Raw genomic sequence first — 21,054 nt, 5'->3', positions numbered from 1 at the left:
AAGCCATTTCTGTAGCTAAGTATCTCTTTGCTGACAAAGTTATCACAGACGAAATGCAACAAGAGATACAGTTTGAAAAGACTGGTTATAGTCGTAACGGAAAACTACTAAATATTATTTTGGGAAGAGGACCAAGAGCTTTCCATGGGCTCAAAAGAGCACTTTTGAAAGCTCAACGAAACGACCTTACAAAGATTTTAAACAAGAAAGATAGTGAACCCTCCTAGTATGAAAAAAGTTGATCATGGCACGATCTTTTCTCCACAAAAAAAACAACAGATAGATGTTGAATCCAAAAAATCTTTTGTCAACGTCAACAGTCTCAGGAACCGCGACGTAGAATCAATTTGGGCAATTTCACTAATCTCTTTCTCACTGCTTCACCTTACAAAGAGGAAATCATGATACACATCCGCCACTTCACTGAATCAACGAAGAAAGGGGTCACTTTCCCCCTTACCCCGCTGGCTAAAGTTTGAATGCTTTCTGGATGAAATAGAACACTATCTAGAAAGCCATCTGAATCAACAACAAGAGATGAAATGGCACATTGGCGGTGGCGTCTACGTTTCCCTAACCTCTGAATTTCCCACAGTGGACATAAGACACTTCTAGAAAGCAGACGAAACCATTCCCAACCAAGAAAGGGGTCACCTTCACCAGAAGTAAATTTGATAGACTTAGATCTGCAGTTTTTGAATTGAGAGAGGTCGTACCTGAATTAAATGATGCACAATTGTGTATGCTCGATGAATCCCATCAAAACCAACTGGGGATCCTTAGTTGTCCAGAATGGACCCCGTTTGAATATGAAGCCCAAGAAGAAATAGAATCGATGGACTGTGATGTCACCAATTCAAAATAAATAGTTGATATCACCTATTCGAATAGGTGATATCTTCCATTAGCAATTCATATTAACATTAAATAATAAATGCTCCCTTGTTGAAGAAAATCACTCGGCACACCTCGGTCCTTCCGTGAAAGCGAGGCTCAGGCGAGGTAATATGGCTGCTGCTGAAGCAAAGGACGTTATCTAAAACAATATTCAGAGAATAATTCTTTCATCTCAGCGGTGCTTTAATAATGAGGATGTTGATTGTCATATTATTTTACAAAACCTACAAAATGCCATGCGATCGCTGAATTCAGACTTGTCGAAATCCGTCGGTCCTGTCGGCAAGGCCGGTAAAAATTTGTCAGGACCGATAACATTTAAGAAAACGTCAGTCCAGATGACCGTTTGAAAAAGAAATGAGCGTAATGCAAATTTAATAAAGGTCGGGATCGGGATGCGTAGTTCAAGGTCACAAACACAGGAAAAAATGGCCGCGTACGCAGCAAGTTGACGCTAGCAAAGTCATAAAACTTGTCATTTATGTTTATGTTAATGACTCTCTATCCCAAGAAAGGAAACTTGTTAGATTGAAGGCTATTGAAAATAATAAAGGACATTTTGGTGCTTTTATTCAAATGATTTTACCAGCATCAAAATGACGTACAAGTATCTGGTCTGACAAAAGTTTGACTGGTCCGACAAAACATTCGACTGTGTCAGACCAAATGTCTGACAGCGTTTAAAAAATTTCTACAAGTCTGTGAATTCGATTAAAGAATCTCTTGACTTGTTGAACTTTAGCGCCATACACAGTGCCATTTCAGCATTGATAGATCAAATACATTTAAAGATACGCAATGATACAGAAAGCTTATCATTTTCGGCTCCAAGGGAAAACAGTTTGGGTAAGTTTCACTCGTATCTTAGTAAACAGTCAATGGTTAAAGCTACCAAAGATTCAATTCCAACAGTACCATGGAATTTTCATTTCGTTTACCGGGGAAATTCGGACTAGCCATGTTTATCTCCCATCTACATAGTACAGAACAGTATATGGCCATAACCGAGTCAAAATTAAGCATTTTTACATTATATATTTCAATGAAAACTACTTTACTTTGCCGGTCCCCAGAAAAACGCGCTAAAATGTAGTGTCGCCGAAGGCGACTTGAGTATATCTGAGATATCGTGAGCGATCGAAAAAAATTAAAACTACGAAGTTTAGTTTAAAACTTTGCTTTTAAACGAAGTTTATAACCTCGTTCTCTGAAGAGATTAATAAATATTTGTTTGTTTATGGAAAAATCGACAAAGAATAATTCTGAACGAAGTGCGTGCGGCGCATGCTTAGTGTTATTTCTTCGGACTTGGGCATTCTTCCATGTAAACAAACTAACGAAATGCCGTTAAATCTGAATAATGTGATCTTGCAAAAATTACAGAAACAGCTGATTTCTTAACTTATCTAAAAGAACGAGTCACTGACCCTAATTTCTCGGATGGTATTCAAGGACTAAGACTTTTAGACGAAATCTTCCGGGCAGATGCTAGACTAATCCTAATTTGTCGAATAATATACGAGGACTAACCCTAATCTCTCGGATGGATGCGAGACAAACCCTAATCAGTCGAACATGCTAGACTAATCCTAATCATTCGCAAAATATTCAAGTTTAATCCTTATCAATTGAGTGACGTAAATGTTACGTCATAGTCCAATGAGAGCGAAGATCTTGAGGATTCTTTTCTCCTATTTCACAAGATAAAAAAATTTTTAAACCATATGTGAATCCAAGTACAAGTATTGTAAATATCAGCTTACATTGACTTGTACATAACTAATGTGAAATTGTGATTTTTAGCTCTTCTGAGCCAAAGGCGGTGTGCGTTAACTTTTTAGAATATGGGCCATAACTCAAGAACCCCTTGGCCAATCATTGTCAAATTTGTTACAGGGTATGCCCAAGGGCTACCATTTATACTAAAACTAGGGTTGGGACCCTAAAACAAGGGGAGATAATCAGGAAAATAGAACCAAAAGTACTAGTTGCTAAAAAATCTTCTTCTCCAGAACCACCAGGCAGATTTTCACCAAACTTACAAACAAGGTTCAGGATATGTTGAAGATTACAAATTGTTCAAGGCATGTCCCTGGGGCAAAGGGCGTGGTCTCAAGGTCACTTCAAAGTTTACCAAAATTTACATTTAATAAAAGCGTTTATATTTTGCTTACTATAAAGACTAGGATCATCAAATCTTGTAAGTTGATGCATCTTAGGACTTCACATCGTGTTAACACAAAATTAGGTCACCGTGACCTACGTTTTAAATTTTATGGGCTTTTGTTTTCAAATTGATTTGGAGGCATATTTTGGACACTTTAAGGCCTATGATCATCAAACGTTGTCAGTTGATGCATCTTGGGTCCTTCAACAAGGTCAACTTAAAAATAGGTCACCGTGACCTACTTTTTGAATTTTATGGCTCTTTTCTAAAACATTTAATCCCATTATTTCAGATACTGAGAGGTTTAGATTCACCAAATCTTGTAAGTTGATGCATCTTGGGGCCTTAAAACATATTTATGAAAAAGTAGGTCACTGTGACCTACTTTTTGAATTTTGCAGGCATTTGTTTTCAAATTGTTTAAAAGGCATAATTTGAATACTTTCAGACGTATGATCATCAAACTTTGTCAGTTGATGCATCTTGGGTCTTCGGAAAAAGTCAACCAAAAAGTAGGTCACGGTGACCTACTTTTGACATTTTTTTTTAGCTATATTTAAGTATCTTGGGTACGTTTTGGCTTATAATCATCAAACTTTGTCAGTTGATACAGCTTGGGTTTCCGGAGAATGTCGACCAAAAAGTAGGTCACTGTGACCTAGTTTTGACATTTTATGGCTATATTTCAGTATCTCAGGTACTTTTTGGCTTAGAATCATCAAACTTTGTCAGTTGACGCATCTTTGGTTTTCGGAACATGTCGACCAAAAAGTAGGTCACTGTGACCTACTTTTGAATTTTATGGCTATACATAAGTATCCTGGGTACTAATTGGCCTAGAATTGTCAAACGTTGTCAGTTGAGGCATCTTGGGTTTTCGGAGAATGTCGACCAAAAAGTAGGTCACAATCTGATTATCTCAGGTACTTATTGGCTTAGAATCATGAAACATTGTCAGTTGATGCATCTTGGGCCCTCTGAAAATGTTGACCAAAAAGCATGGTGACCTACTTTTGACATTTTATGGTTATATTTAAGTATCTTTGGTACTTTTTGGCTTAGAATTATCAAAACTTTGTCATTTGATGCAACTTGGTTTTTCGGAGAATGTTGACCAAAAAGTAGGTCACCGTGACCTACAGTAGTTTAGACATTTTATGGTTATATCTTAGGTACTATTTGGCTTAAAATTATCAAACGTCAGTTGAGGCATCTTGGGTTTTTGGAGAATGTCGACCAAAAAGTAGGTCACAGTGACCTACTTTTAATTATCTCAGATACTTATTGGCTTAGAATCATCAAACATTGTCAGTTGATGCATCTTGGGTCCTCGGAAAATGTCGACCAAAAAGTAAGTCACGGTAACCTATCATTTTTTTTTTATTACATTTTATGGCTTTATCTAAGTATCTCTGGTACTTACTGGCTTAGAATCATCAAACTCTGATAGTTGATGCATCTTTGTCCTCGGAGAATGTCAACCATAAGAAGGTCACAGTGACCTACTTTAATATTTGAGGTACTTATTGGCTTAGAACCATCAATCTTTGTCAATTAATGCATCTTGAGTCCTCAGAAAGTTTCAAATCAAAAAGTAGGTCACCATGTCCTACTTATGGTATTTTATAGCTATACTGAAATATCTTCAGTCCTAACTGGCAAAGAATCATTAAACTTTGTCAGTTCATGCATCTTAGGATACTTGGAGTAAGAGGCTTCAAATAGAAGTGATAGATTATACAATTTATCAGAAGAGCGATTCAAGGCCCTTGGGCCTCTTGGTTTAATAACAAATGAATAAATACCCATTTTTTTTGTAATTCAATGATTCTTTGTACTCACTTTGTATCTTCTTGGCCTGATCCATGAAGCTCTTCAATTCCCGACATAGGTTCTCTAAATTTGAATTTACACATTATTATTTTACATATACTTCAGAATCATGTGATTTATTATTCTTTCATATCATAAATTTATAAATAACAAATTCTGCATACTCACATCTCAGACTCTGCAGAGATCTCTGATACGGAGGGCGTTCTCTCACTCTGTGTAATCAGTGTAGAGGAAGGCTTAATAAAAGCACACCCTGGTGTGGAAGTTTTTGTCCATGATGATGAAGTTGACACCTTAAAGCTTTGACTTCCTATGACCGGAGAAGCCTGGGTGGTTGGTGCAGACTGGAGTTCTTTGAACGATGGCAAGGCATAGGGTTCATACCTATATAATAATAGACATGTTCATAATTATGCATGATAGATAAATGTTAATTATTCCAAACCAGGTCCTTAAAGTTTAAATACATGATTATTATCATTATTATAAACAGCTAGTATATAAGAATATTATTTAAAAATGTGATTGTTGTTTACATAATACAACATACACTTCATATACTGTCTTGATAAATTAACACATAGTCCATAAATTGAGATAATTGCTAACATATATGTATAATATATGTCAGTTACTTTTGCAAGGTTCTGACTTCATTTACAACAGCACGAGTACACGTGTGCGGAGACACAGACCCTAGTATGAAACAAAACACTAGCAATAGAATTTGAGTTGTAACTTGTATGTAAGCCTGTAGGACTTTTTTTGGAGAATTTCACAAAAAGGAAATAGTGTAATATAAGTATACAGAAATCCTTATCCTGAAACTCTCTTTAATTACTTTCATAAAAACAAAGAAAAAATACACGCCGTTCTATCAGCATGTTCGCCATTTCTTCATCTGTTATCAAATTGATCTTTTCTTTCAGCGCCTTCCAGCAGTCTACTGTATCCCCTATATACACTCCGCTTTTCGCCAACTTCTGATCATATTCTTTCTTTCTTCTTTTCTTCGCAGATGCCCTCAAAATCGGCACTCTATCCCCTCTTTTCTTTCGGTCTCTTTTTCCGTCACGTTATCATCCGCCATTTCTGCTTGTGTATGCAAATTTTAGTCACGAGGTTTGACTCGACTTCTCTCGCATGGAAAGTGGGTCAAATACACGTCGTATTTTAGAATTTGTTTTATTAATATCTATGTTCTCATGGCATATAAAAATTTACTGTAAGGTGATTTCGTGTTTATTTTATTTATGGAATACGAAAATATCCACAAATATTCGTATTTTTAAGTTGAAAATTAAACAAGATGTTACTTTAAGTTCAAGTTTAAAGGCCAGTCATTGGGTTTAAAAGCAACCAATCGGTGAAAATGGTGGAGGATATGAATTTTCTGGTCACATTCAGATTGCAGCACTTATTTTGAAAAGATCAAGATTCAGCTACTTTATTATCAGTTCAAAATTGTTATGCTAGGTCCTCTCATCAGTGAGCATTTATTTGTCAGATTTGTTTTACATAAAAAATATTTATTAGATTTAATTCTGGCTTCAAAAAATTGAAGCAGGGCTGATTTTGTATTTCAAACTAGAGATTGGCAGTTTGTGGCCGTGACTCACTCACTGTCTGTGTAGTGATGGTGCCAAATTGAACCAATCATCTCTACTGGTATATATGTTATTCTCTGTTAAGAGTAACAAAATATTTAGATTTACTCGCTTTTATTAGTAAGTCCATTGTATTCAGCATGTTCCATTTAGAATAAATAGTTAGGGAAGAAAAATAACTCCCACAATCAAAATACTGTTCACATGGTTCAGTCTGAGAGAGAAAACTCGGCTTGTTTAGGTAACCATCCAAGTGTTAGTCATGAAATAACTCTTCCCTCGGAGATCCAAAAAAAAAAAAATATCACTCCAAGGTGTTCATTACATTATATCAAAACTGAAAACTTAGTACTGTTACAGATATAATGTCTCCTGAATAATACACATGTTGTTCACCAGTTTCATTGCACTCTGGCCTGCTCGATGAGCATTCGAAAGGTACAGAAAGGATCATCTTAATAAATATTAAATTAGTTATAACCAAGGCATATAACTATTTAATTTATATAAAAACTATAAACTACAATCTTTAAAAAAATGATGAGTACAATAAATTATATTGGTTTATAGTAAGTTATTGTTAATGTTCTTATCAATACCCTCTCTGTGCCTCGCAAGCAGTCTGAGGCAGAGCACATTGGTAGAAAAGTGCGGGAAACATCCCCAGATCATCACCTTGAACTTTAGAAAATGTTACTCCCACAGGTGGCCGACGAATGGAATATTGTCAGGATTGGGAAACCAGCCTCTCACACATTTTATTACATAATCTGGCATTATGTCTCTGCGATGCCACACTAAATTTCTGAACCCTGGGTCTTGCTCTAATGCACTTCTTTTTTTCTCAACATATCTAGGGTGATCCCAGATATGTTTATGATACATCATAGTCCAAAATCTTTTATACTTTTCTTTACGCAAATTTCTGTTTCTTCTATCCTTTGGGTGAGGGTCAGTTTCCCACCAAATCTGCCTATTCATTTCATCAGTGATACAAGGTCTACAGAAACAATATATGCACTCTGAATTATTCGGATCCTGTTGTATTCTGAATGGTTCATTTACAACCCATTGTTGGCATTTGTTTCTTCCTCATGTTCTGGTGAATCAGTCTGAGTCTCAGCATTCACTAAAGATATACCATCCGAAATTACTGCTGAATTAAAATCCCAATCAAAGTGATTGAGAACATCTCTTATATTTTCTAACTGATCATCACTCAATTCCAATACAACCTTCCGCTTGCTTGCTATTTTTAGATTTTAGATACTGTCAAAATTTTCGCGCGTAAATGTCAAGTTACTCTTATTTAATGCCAATTAGCAGCTTTAGCCAGTGCAGATGCCAAACAATAATACGGGAGGGGGACATAGGGGAAAATAGAACTAACAGCTAATAATTTAATTAGTGAATAAATTATTTTTTTTTTCAATTTTTTGTATGCATTTTACGCTTTCTTTTATCCATGCAGATATAAATAAGTTAACATCAGATTCAAACGAAATTAAATTTCACCATATGACATGCCTGAGCAAAGAATATGCAATAAATAGTTGCTTAGAAGACTGCAATGAAAATTTGTTATGTATGGTACAGATAGACACACAGATAAACATGAAGTTGACATCATTTAACAGCTGTTCCTTAGCATTCCAGTTCACTCACTTTATGCAAACTAGTAATTTGCATACACACATTCCAATAGCAGTTAACAGCAGTTATTTAGCATTCCCAGTTCTTTAGCTGTTGTATAGGCCGAAATATTTTAATGAGGTCTGTGAAAACAGCTGTCCAGTATGAATATTGATAAGAACTGCTTTAAAAACTGCTGTAAGCTAATTAACATTCAGGAGAACTGCTAACAAGCATTTCCTTAAATGGATATCCAAATGGCTGAAAACTTTCCTACGAACTGCTATAAAACTGCTACATATTTAGACATACATACATAATTATTTACAATACCATCAACAACGAGTATAATTATATACAATTTATTATATCATTAGGTACAATAAAATTTTTTTAAAAATGTACACATCATGTTCACGACCAACGCATTGGATTGTATCTTTTATAATTGACAGACAAACATGCAGAACAGCATATTGAAAAAGTTTAAACTCTTCAGCTACAAATTTATCGTGAAAAAAATAAGAATGAGACATTTTTAGATAATACCAGTAAATAAAATAAAAATCTATTCAAGTAGTAGTAAAAAAATGAAATTATTGAATATTGGAACACAGTACATTGTAATAAGAATATTTACAAGGAGCATGTAGAATTTTTTTATCAATATTGATTAAATTACACACACACTTTACAATATATATGTAAACAACAACTACAATTTTAAATCATTAGTAAGGAAATCTTATGGTATTGCTCATCTTGTCTTTGCCATTTTCTACCTGCATTCCGGATTCATTTCTCACAATTAAATTTATATCCTAGCCTCCCAGGGCTGTGCTTCATACCATTTATCCAAGAAAGATTTTCTCCACTTCTTTGTTATGTGTAAGGTCACTGCATGTTTAATGTCTGCAAGCTGCACTGGGTCAATTGGCAATTACTATATCAGTTAAAAAAACACACTTTTAGTTTCACGGTACAATAATATAAAAAATTCAAAACTTATTCAGATTTCTGTCAGACTTTTACCAAAATGTATTTATTTTTTAAAATTAGTTTTAATTAGTTAAAATTGCAAGTTTTAAAAGTTAAAGTTATACAGAAGTAAGACTTTTATTTCTGATTATAATTACGTTCAAAGATTGACTAGACTAATTATGTTTTCCTTTGTATAGTAAAACCTTGAAATATCACAGTTTCCTAGATTTAGTCTGACTCCATATTTAAACATGGCGGTAAAAGTATCAACAAGACACGGAATCTTCCATGTTTTCAACATTCCTCACTACTATTATGCTCTTTGCACTTGGATTTGGTAATAAAATTAAAGTATGACAATTTTATTTTTTGTTAGCGATGTCGGCGACATTTATTTTATAATCGATTAGTAGCATCGAAGAGCTTCTAACGACAGAAAATCGTTTCATCACAGCATTATCAATCAATGATTCCTGGCATGGCGTTAAACCAATAAAGGAGAAAATGAGAAAAAGTGTCTAGCGCTCAGCATATTCAAAGGGCAAAACCTGGTCAGAAATTCTACAGGACAAAGTCGAGCCAGTGGCAACACACTGTCATTGGGCATTGCGAAACTGTGATCAAGACCCAGAAAAATTGAAGAATCTTTTATTGAACTCAGTGGAACACTATAAAGGAAATCACAGTGATTGTCATTCATCTTCCACATGTAAAATGGACACAAACTATGAACCTTCCAGGGTTGTTTTGGTTGACAAAGTTTCTGAAAAACTATTACGCAACATTATTGTAAGCTCAAATTTGTACAAGCATCCCGAAGATTATGTTCTAGCAAAAGACACATATTATGTGGAAAATTTCTTTAACACAATGAACATTTTCCAAGACAAAAGGATAGCATTTGGAGACCACACACACAGAGCCAGATCCTATTTAGCAGATTGTCATTGGAATGAGAATGTATATAGAGAGTACACCTCAGTGTGGAACCCAGGAAGATCTGATGCTCCAAGAAGTACCAAGGGGAAAAAGTGTACAAAGCCCCAACATACACATACAGAGATAACATCTGGAAGAGACAAATAGCTGCTCTAATTTAAACGAGCATATATTCAGTGTTCAAAACCAAATAATAACTGGGAGATGAATTATATTAAGGACATAGGACACGTTCCTCAAATTTGTGTTCTGGATCTCTTAATATAGGATAAAGAAATATTCAGTATTAACATCATTTTGTGATTTCTACACTGTTTTTAATATGTTTTTAAATATAAATACACTTAAAGAATACTGATTTTGGCTATTCAGAAGTTACCCATAAAGGATTTTATAAGAAACTCCACCCTCTCGCATCTTGTCCAAATGCCTGGTAAGGTACCTTATTTTTTGTGAGGAAATTTGTTTTAGTACCTATAAGTCAGTGCCAAATTCTTGGGGAACAGTATATATTTTTAAGTATTATAATTACAATCCTCAACAAAACTAATACAATAAATATTTGTAAACTTCTAATTTTATTCAGTTTGCTTTTTAATTCATGTTTATACAGACATATCTACAAAAATCGCGCCATCGTTCATGTGCCTCTCCTCTACAAATATCGTCTGCTACAGAGCACGTGTTAAAACAGACAACAATTCTGCTGCTGTTCTGATATCAGTGCTAAGCCCTGCCCCTCAAGCCTTATATGCTTAATTGCTGTAGGGGTGTAAAGTTTTTTAGGTCACTCTCGGCCTTTAAATTGTTTAATTCATGACCCCCATGAGTAGGGCGGGGTCACAATAGGGAATCCAAGTTAGAGATATATAGAACAAATATTTAAAAATCCTCTTCTGAAGAACCGTTGGGCCAGGAAAGTTGAAACTTGTGTGGAAGCATCTTTGGGTAGTGTAGATATTAAGTTATTAAAATCATGACCCCCGGTGGTAGGGCGGGGCCACAATAGGGAATCTAAGTTTTACGTAGAAATATACAGAACAAATCTTTAAAAATCTTCTTCTCAAAAACCACTGGGCCAGGAAAGCTGAAACTGATGTGGAAGCATCCTTGGGTAGTGTAGATTCTAAAGTATCAAAATCATGAGAGGGAAGGGGTAGGGGGCACGAAAGGTATAGCAAGAGGGGAAATCTGGTAAAGAACTGTATCACCCAAGTTACTCAGGTGAGCGATGTGGCCCATGGGCCTCATGTTGAGATTGCTTATGCCTTTTACCCCAAAAACATAATCCACATAAAGGCGAAAATTCAATTAATTTTCTCAAAGTTTTTCCCTCGCTTCGAATTTACCTGCCATGTTTACATTCGGAACTCTCTAGATTGTTCGTTGTAAATGCACTGAGTACAACTTATCGCTCGTGTCTCTTTTGGTACATTACGAATACACACGGAAGGAATTCTATCGTTAAACCGGGTCCGTAGGACAATATCATTTTAACGATAGAACGTACTATCTTGTGAAAACCGGTGAGATAATTGGAGTAAGAAGGATAACTCTTGGTAAAGATTAAAAGTTGTACATTCCATAGTAAAAATAGGGAACTTTCATTGGTTGAATGCGGTCATGTTACCTACATTTACATCAATGAATAATTCATTCATACCCATACGGAACTCCACGGATGCTGAAAAGGTGGGAGATTATGATCACACACACACACGCGTGACTATATTATACGCATTTACCCCGACAAGTTTTTTTTTTTAACAAACAAGTTTAGTTGATTATAATGAGTGAATAATATGCTTAATAAAGCGTTTACGTGCACAATGTCTTCTTTTCGCTTACATGCACAGTGTCTTATTTTTGGTTAAGTTCATGATACTTTTAAGGATTACATTTTAAGTGTGTTATACTTTATATTAGCCTATTGTGTATAATATACATCTACTTACGACAGCTTTCTCCAGTTAAACCCCGTATCTTGACATCTTCTGGTCCGCTGACTTCAATGGTTGCAAGTTTGCAATTAGTGATGAAAACTTCCCTGATGTCCATGGAATTGACACTCAGGTAGAAAACAACGAGCGATTCCGCGGTTCTTTTGTATAACGGGGAAAGCATTGACACCTGTCATTACGGTATTGAAAATATGTCACATGATCTGGACGTTGATCGGGTGGCGGGAAAAAATCAAGCTATTAGATAAACTTTTGAACCATTTCATGTGGTCAATTTAGGTTAATGTTATTTATATTGTAGTTGAACATTTTGAATGTCCATGACAGGTGTAAAGAAAGTTTATTAGAATAGGACCCCCACGGATGGTTACCAAATAGTTTTTGGTTAGATTTACGCTTTTTACATAACGCTGGACATGTCTTGTGACTGAAACGGTGTTGAAATGTTCAAGGGATCACAGTTCGTTTATAGTTTAATAGGGTATCAAAACAAAGCTTTGTCCATTTATCTTACTAATGTTTGAAAATATGTTGAAAGATGATAGCATGCTAAAATATGATAGCAATTACGCTGACACACACATCGATAATGAGAAAAAGTCTGAAAAAATAATGAAAATCCTACATCAGTATTTTACATTACACATAAAAAAGATAATAGTTTTACATCTAAGATTTTTAGTTTTCTATATAGGCAGTTGTAAAATACATGTTCTTTAATCGGTCCGATAGTTAACGTGACATGACAAAAACCAAGACATTGAGATAAGACGAACATTGTTAATTATTAAAAATCTTTGTAACAAAAAAAAACGTGATGTAAATATCTTATATGATTGGGGAAATTTGTGGTGTATTGAGATAACAGCTGCAGGTTCACGTGATAAAAAAAGGGCGCATTTTTTTTTAAAAAATGTTTGAAATGAAAAGCGCGGGTATGTATTTGGATACGTATGTATCTTATAGGCGGGGAAAATGTTCAGAGATAACGGGTACACGTGAAACTTTTTTACACCCTTGTAATCATACATAACATTTGTTTTCACAGAATATATAATAAATGTTGTTTAGTGAAAGATTTTTGGGACACTTGGTAACGCTGATCGAGTATCTTACATAGACACACAAATTAAACATGTGATGTTTTAGGTGCATTTTTCAACTTTAGAATTCACGTTCCTTATGGAGGCTGGGGGTCGACAAATTAATCACAAATTAGCCACCAGATTTAACTTATTTTTTTTAGATATGGTATCTTAAGCTGTCAACTATCATTTGGCAAAGAAAAAATTCATACATTTTAGTTTTAAAATTTGATCATTTTTGTATATCTTTATATGGAGCTCTTCTTTTAAAGGAGATCGAAATAGTTTGAAAATAACTGCCACACCCAGCCTCTTTAATTGTATCTGTATATGTGATTAAGTAAGATTATGTTCCGATAAAAAGATTTTAGTCAATAAACTTTACCGCTCCTTCCAGTCTTGAATTAGAGCATCGACGTGACTGAAACTAATTGAATACTAGAGGGTTTTTTGGACTAAATGACTGAGCAATACCAAGACAACACTTAAGAATTAAAATTAAAATTAGATATTTTTTTTTACAATCCATTTTTTTTAGTAATATTCCCTTTATTTTCATGTAACGATATTCAAAGTGAAAGTCCGATTAGCCTTTTTATGTTTATACTTATCGGCAGTTAGGGGTAAAATTATATTCTTTCATTTATTATTATTAAAATTATTATTATTATTATTAAAATTAGGATGACCTCATCAGCGCAAAGATCATTTACGGATTTTAAGAGAGAATGGTGTGAAAAAGCTAAATCTCTCAACACTTTGAAATCAGGGTAAATATCTTTATAGCTTCTGGGTCTAGGTATTTAATTAGTATAGAAAAGTTGTAATTTTAGTAAAGAGGTATAATGCTTTCAAAAATTGTCCATAAGTTGTTGAAAGTAATTATATTCCGTGATCATTAGATTTTGTTATTAGTTAAATTACTTGTATGGGTAAATAAATCTGGTAGTAAATAAAGGACTGTTTTTTCTTTAGGTTATTCCTCTTTCTTTGTAAAATTTCTTTTTAATATCGTAGGGAGCAAATGAATAAGCCAAGTAGAAAAAGAAAGCCTAGTGAGGCTGAAGATTCTTATACATTAAATGAAAGGTAGGTTCTTTATGAAACGTATTGTTATGTATAAAGAAGTACTGGATAATTTTTTAAAATCAGATAACTATTTTTAATTCACTTCAATAAATAGGTGGTTTTAATTTTATTTGTTTTGTTAGCTGTACATATATTTTTCGAATTCCTCTTTTCCCGGGCAATAAAGAGAAGAAGATTATGCAAAGAAGAAGACGAGTTTATATCTTATTTCCGGAAGGAAACTCATGGATCCTTTTTTTTGTTCATACAAAAGTTTAACATAATTTATGAAGTAAGTATCTTCTTAGGTTTATTTCTTACTGTATATTTTTTTTATGATTTAATAACCCCTAAAGGTACGAGCAGTTAGAGAATAGAGTGAGGGAAGAGAGAGGATTGACCTTTATAGAATATGCAGATACAGTCATGTTTTTGGAAAACAGCAACAACATAGCTTCATGCATTGTGTCGATGGGGGATATTAATTGCGGTATAAGTTTAAGCACCTCCCACAGCATGGTTCCTTGTGACTTACCGATGGTGAATAATGTTTCAAGCACCGTATCAGTGATGAACGAGGATCTGCGTACGATCCCCTTAGAGCATGAAATTAACGCTCTATCTCAGTTGGTGGAATGCACAGAAAAGACGCGGAACAAACGTCTGTGTTAGTGATGTATATAAAAGATTACATGAAGAAATTTTAGTAATATTTGTATTTATTGCATATACTCGAAAATTAGTATTGAATTCAGCGCTACAGTTTTGTACATTGTATTGTTGTATTTATTATTTTATTTTGGTTTATTTGAAGTCTATAATATTGTTTAAAAAATTTGTTATGTCTATAAAATGAAAATAAAATTGAGTAATATTTGTATTTATTGTATGTACTCGGAAATTATTATTGAATTCAGCGCTAAAGTTTTCTTTACATTGTAGTGTTGTTTTTATTATTTTATTCTGGTTTACTTGAAGTCTATAATATTGTTTAAAAAATTTGTTATGTCTATAAAATGAAAATAAATTTTTTTAATTGTTTTTAAATATGGGTACTTACTTAAATGTTAGAAATCTGTAAGCCTGAAGAGACCAGTAGGTGTTATGGACTCTTGGATAATCTGCCTTTTCGAGGTTGTCGATGTTTTCTGAAAGTGATGGTCTCTTTTTATATATACCTTTTTTAAGAAAAAGGTGTAACCGTTAATACCCTGAGATAAGTTTTGGATGTAACCATTAACACCCTAAAAAAAGGTTTTCTTTCTTTTGTTGTTTCTTTTTTTTTGTGATTGTTGATCACTGATAAGAAAATGACTGTGACTTTTGATGAATATGACCAAAATGACTGTGACCTTTGTATCGACCTTTCGGTACTGATAAGAAAACTGACTGTGACCTCTTTCATGGCCTTAGGTTCTGATAAGAGATTGACTGTGACAAAAGCCGGTTATCGTTACCTTTTTCTGATTTTCAGGATATCAGAGTTAACAGTGCTTTAAAAAAAATCGAATTTCTGTTTTTAAGCATTTTTTGGAGAAAGTGTACAGAATTCTTTTACAAGTGTAAAATTTATGACGGTAAAAATTACTAACATTCAGATGCTGTTAATAGACATCATTTACAGAGGATTTTAGTTTGCATCACCATCACACCAAAATAATCTTGTAAATGTATATAACCATGTTCATCCTTAGTTGGTGTGTTATTCGTGTATAGTCTTTTGAGGGTTTTTATCCTTAGCTAGTAACACTGTGCCGGATAATTATGCCACTTCAAAAGTGGCATTTTGGCGCCCGCCAAATTCTCATTTCACATAAAAATCATGTATACCAAGTGGTAGACCATCACTCACAGAGTTCATAACTACCTTTGTTATAGGTAAATCTCACCTGTCAGGTGAGATAATCACCTTTGAACAAAAAATTCCCATAGGAAAAATAAAGTTCCTATAGGAAAAATAAAATTCCTGAGGGATATTATCAAAATCCTGCAGGATTTCTTAATTTCATGTGGGATATTTAAGAAATCCTACAGGAAATTAAATTACTATGGGAGAATTTAATCTCCTGTAGGAATACAATTTCCTATAGGAGAGAGAAAAAATCCCTCAGGAAAAATATATCCCATAGGATTTCTTAAATTCCTGTGGGATTCTCTTTTTCGGTCAGAAATTCCTGTAGGAATTTTTTTCACTTTTGAATTATTTACTTGCTCCTAAGGGAGAAAAATATCCTGTAGGAAATTTTAAATTCCTATAGGATTTCTTCTTCTCCTATATGAATTTGATTCAACTGCATTTAGCTACAGCTAAAAATCAGCAATATACCTTATATTGTGTCAACATGGTCCAAAGAAAGAATCACTTTGAAAAAAATATAGATGAAAACACACATTTACAAATGAATATTGATAAATTATAACATTTTGCAGCTGGCCAATTATTAATTCACATCCAATGAAAACAAATAGCTATCATAACTGTCAAATTCTAAAAAGAACCCCAGAAAGTTTTATAATATTTCCCTACCTACAATGTATTCAGTTTTTAATGCCTATATGTATTTAATAAATCAGTAATGAACAATTTCCAAGATATTTTTTTATTTGTGCAATGCTTTCAAATTATGTCTTCAATATTTCCAAAAATATGATAATCTATAATCCACAGTGGCAAGACTTGCTACCAAAATGTATAGGACTTCCAACTACATGTACCTCAATCATGTTTATCATTAAAACAATATAAGTAATTATTGTGTTACTGCTTGTCTTCCATACTTTTCATATGGTATGTGCATATTGAATGTAGTTCAGTTAGGCCTATTAATAACCCACTTAAATAATTATCAGATTATATTATGTATATGTTCAATTTTAACATTAACTTTAATTTTCATTTCTGACAAAGATTTTAGAATGTAGAATATTATGATACCCAAATACTTACACACTTGAACTTGCATCCGATTGTGATGTTAATGAACTAATTCAGGCATATTAAACCAATATTTCAATAAATTGCGTATCAACGAAACTATATTGATTTAAATGTACTTGAATTAATCCGTAGTTTTTGTACTTTGAGCTTTCTTACAATCTTTGACATCATTCACTTCTGCAATTCTGTCTTTCCTCAAATTCTTTCTGCGAAAACAAGCGTATTACAGACATTGATCGGTAACAGATCGCTTCGTCCCCAAATGAGTGGATTCGCCCCCAGATGTTGCGCTCCAATTTCAATGCGGGTTAATAACCTGTTGAAGAATGGATACTTTAGAGTGTTTTTCCTGAGAAGCACAATTCTCTTGCATGTTTGTTAAAACCAAGGGATGTCAATGTTTTTTTTTTAGGAGCTGGATGCAATATGAGCTTTCATTCTAGTTCTCAGCTATTTTAAATTCACAATATGATATTTACAAGAAAGATGTTATTTATCATCAGTGCAGTGTGAGACCAAATTTCACATGTATTTGTCTTAAAAAATAAAAATGAAAAATTATGATCATTTAAGACAATCAAGATACTAATAGCAATTTACTGAGATTATTAACATGTTGATTTATGTTCTTTTTTCTTTCTGACACTGTATTTTTTTATATTTAGATAGATTGATTGCATGTTGTTTAAAGTCTCTCTTAAATTTTCTCCAGAAGTTTCACACATATGGAGACACCACCACTTGTCGGGGGAGAGCTACAAAATTTGTCCTGTACTAGGCACTTATACTCAAGGGCCACTATATCCACAGTGGAGAGACCTTTTTCGTAGTGGCACCTACAGGGATACAGGCCTCGGTTTCTAGGTCTCATCCGAAGAACTGGTTTCCAAGTGCAACAGTGGCCTTTGAACTCCCAATGTCAACTTCTTACTTAGCAACTCAAGAGCAGACACTCTAACCACAGTGCCACAAGGGTGACTTGCATTTACAAGAAAACAACACATGATAATGGAAGCATTCTTTGAGATAATTTTTTTTTGGGGGGGAGAGAGAGAGAGAGAGAGAGAGAGAGAGAGAGAGCCTTTCTAATATTATATCTTTTTATATATCTAGAAAGATCATGCTTTTACAAGAAAAATTATATCATATTTATCATCTTTTATTTCAAAATAAAAAAAAATATGGCCATTTAAGGGAACACACTATTATCAATTTACTCCATTCAACATGATAATGGAAGCATTCTTGCAAATAATTTTTCATTTTTTGACTTTTTGACTTGAAATCTTTTAATATTTAGAAAGATCATGCTTTAACAAGAAAAATAATACCAAATTTGTTTTCATTTATTTGAAAATAAAAAAGATATGGCCATTTAAGGGAACACACCATTATCGATTTACTCCATTCAACATGATAATGGAAGCATTCTTGTAAATAATTTTTCATTTTTTGGCTTTTTGACTTGAAATCTTTTAATATTTAGAAAGATCATGCTTTAACAAGAAAAATAATACCAAATTTGTTTTCATTTATTCGAAAATAAAAAAAATATGGCCATTTAAGGGAACACACCATTATCGATTTACTCCGTTCAAGATGATAATGAAAGCATTCTTGGAAAAAAAATTTTTTTTTTTGGCGTTTTGACCTGAAATCTTTTAATATTTAGAAAGATCATGCTTTAACAAGAAAAATAATACCAAATTTGTTTTCATTTATTTGAAAATAAAACCAGAAGTCTCTGTCGAGACTGAAGCTCTACTGGTTTGAACTTATAGCAAAGGAAGAGAAAGTACTTAAGCAGCTGGGATTTGAAACTTTATAAACAGCATTAAATAGAATAATGATCGTTGATAAAGTCTCTTTATGTTCTTAGTGTAGTCTACTTGTGTGCCAAGTTATACTGAAATCAGACCAAAACTGTAGGAGGAGTAGCATTTTAAAACAATTTTACAGACATTTCTATTTTCAGTAACCACGGCAACATCGTTCATCAAAATTAAAATTCGATATACAGAATCATGTATCTTAGTATAGTCTACTTGTGTGCCAAGTTATATTGAAATGAGACCAAAACTGTATGAAGAGTAGCATTTTAAATGTATTTCACCGATATTTCTATTTTTAGTAACCACGACAACACCATTCGTCGAAATGAAATCAAAAACCGATTTTCAGAATTATGTATCTTAGTGTATTCTACTTGTTTGCCAAGTTATACTGAAATCAGACCAAAACTGTAGGAGGAGTAGCATTTTGAAAGAATTTCACAGAAATTCCTATTTTTAGTAACCACGGCAACACTGTTCATCGAAATCAAAAACCGATGCACAGAATTATGTATCTTAGTGTAGTCTACTTGTGTGCCAAGTTATACTGAAATCAGACCAAAACTGTAGGAGGAGTAGCATTTTGAAACAATTTTACAGAAATTTCTATTTTTAGTAACCACGGCAACACCGTTCATCGAATTCAAAAACCGATACACAGAATTATGTAACTTAGTGTATTCTACTTGTGTGCCAAGTTATACTGAAATCAGAGCAAAACTGTAGGAGGAGTAGCATTTTGAAAGAATTTCACAGAAATTTCTATTTTTAGTAACCACGGCAACACCGTTCATCGAAATCAAAAACCAATACACAGAATTATGTATCTTAGTGTATTCTACTTGTTTGCCAACTTATACTGAAATCAGATCAAAACTGTAGGAGGAGTAGCATTTTGTAAGAATTTCACAGAAATTTCTATTTTTAGTAACCACGGCAACGCCGTTCATCGAAATCAAAAACCGATACACAGAATTATGTATCTTAGTGTAGTCTACTTGTGTGCCAAGTTATACTGAAATCAGACCAAAACTGTAGGAGGAGTAGCATTTTGAAAGAATTTCACAGAAATTTCTATTTTTAGTAACCACGGCAACACCGTTCATCGAAATCAAAAACCGATACACAGAATTATGTATCTTAGTGTAGTCTACTTGTGTGCCAAGTTATATTGAAATTAGACCAAAACTGTAGGAGGAGTAGCATTTTGAAAAATTGTTTACAGACAGACGGACAGACAGACGGACAGACGGACGGACGCCGGACGCATTACTATCGCATAAGCTCTTCTGGTCTCTGACCAGTAGAGCTAAAAATATGGCCATTTAAGGGAACACACCATTATCATGATTATCGATTTACACCGTTCAACATTATAATGGAAGCTAGCATTCTTGGAAATAATTTTTTTTTTTTTTTTTTGGCTTTTTGACTTGAAATCTTTTAATATTTTGAAAGATCATGCTTTAACAAGAAAAATAATACCAAATTTGTTTTCATTTATTTGAAAATAAAAAAAAATATGGCCATTTAAGGGAACACACCATTATCGATTTACACCATTCAACATGATAATGGAAGCATTCTTGGAAATAATTTTTTTTTTTTTGGCTTTTTGACTTGAAATCTTTTAATATTTAGAAAGATCATGCTTTAACAAGAAAAATAATACCAAATTTGTTTTCATTTATTTGAAAATAAAAAAGATATGGCCATTTAAGGGAACACACTATTATCGATTTACTCCATTCAACATGATAATGGAAGCATTCTTGTAAATAATTTTTCATTTTTTGGCTTTTTGACTTGAAATCTTTTAATATTTCGAAAGATCATGCTTTAACAAGAAAAATAATACCAAATTTGTTTTCATTTATTTGAAAATAAAAAAGATATGGCCATTTAAGGGAACACACCATTATCGATTTTCTCCATTCAACATGATAATGGAAGCATTCTTGTAAATAATTTTTCATTTTTTGGCTTCTTGACTTGAAATCTTTTAATATTTAGAAAGATCATGCTTTAACAAGAAAAATAATACCACATTTGTTTTCATTTATTTGAAAATAAAAAAAATATGGCCATTTAAGGGAACACACCATTATCGA

General features: G+C 33.4%; 1 long non-coding RNA gene and 1 pseudogene across 1 annotated transcript; one reads left to right on the top strand and one right to left on the bottom strand.

Moving 5' to 3' along the window:
- Nucleotides 1-314: 314 nt before the first annotated feature.
- LOC134230725 (uncharacterized) lies at nt 315-865 on the top strand (annotated as a pseudogene).
- A 7,277-nt stretch (nt 866-8,142) lies between these two features.
- Nucleotides 8,143-8,724, bottom strand: LOC134230724 (uncharacterized). Its single transcript, XR_009984412.1, has 2 exons — nt 8,547-8,724; nt 8,143-8,412 (listed from the first exon to the last, which is right to left on the bottom strand). It is a non-coding gene; the product is annotated as an uncharacterized LOC134230724 (long non-coding RNA).
- Between the last annotated feature and the right edge of the window lie 12,330 nt (nt 8,725-21,054).

Source organism: Saccostrea cucullata, unplaced genomic scaffold (assembly GCF_032062105.1).
Source record: "Saccostrea cucullata isolate Sc308-1 unplaced genomic scaffold, CSIRO_AGI_Scuc_v1 ctg8628, whole genome shotgun sequence".
Lineage (NCBI taxonomy): Eukaryota > Metazoa > Mollusca > Bivalvia > Ostreida > Ostreidae > Saccostrea > Saccostrea cuccullata.
This window is presented reverse-complemented; position numbering and strand designations above follow the sequence as displayed.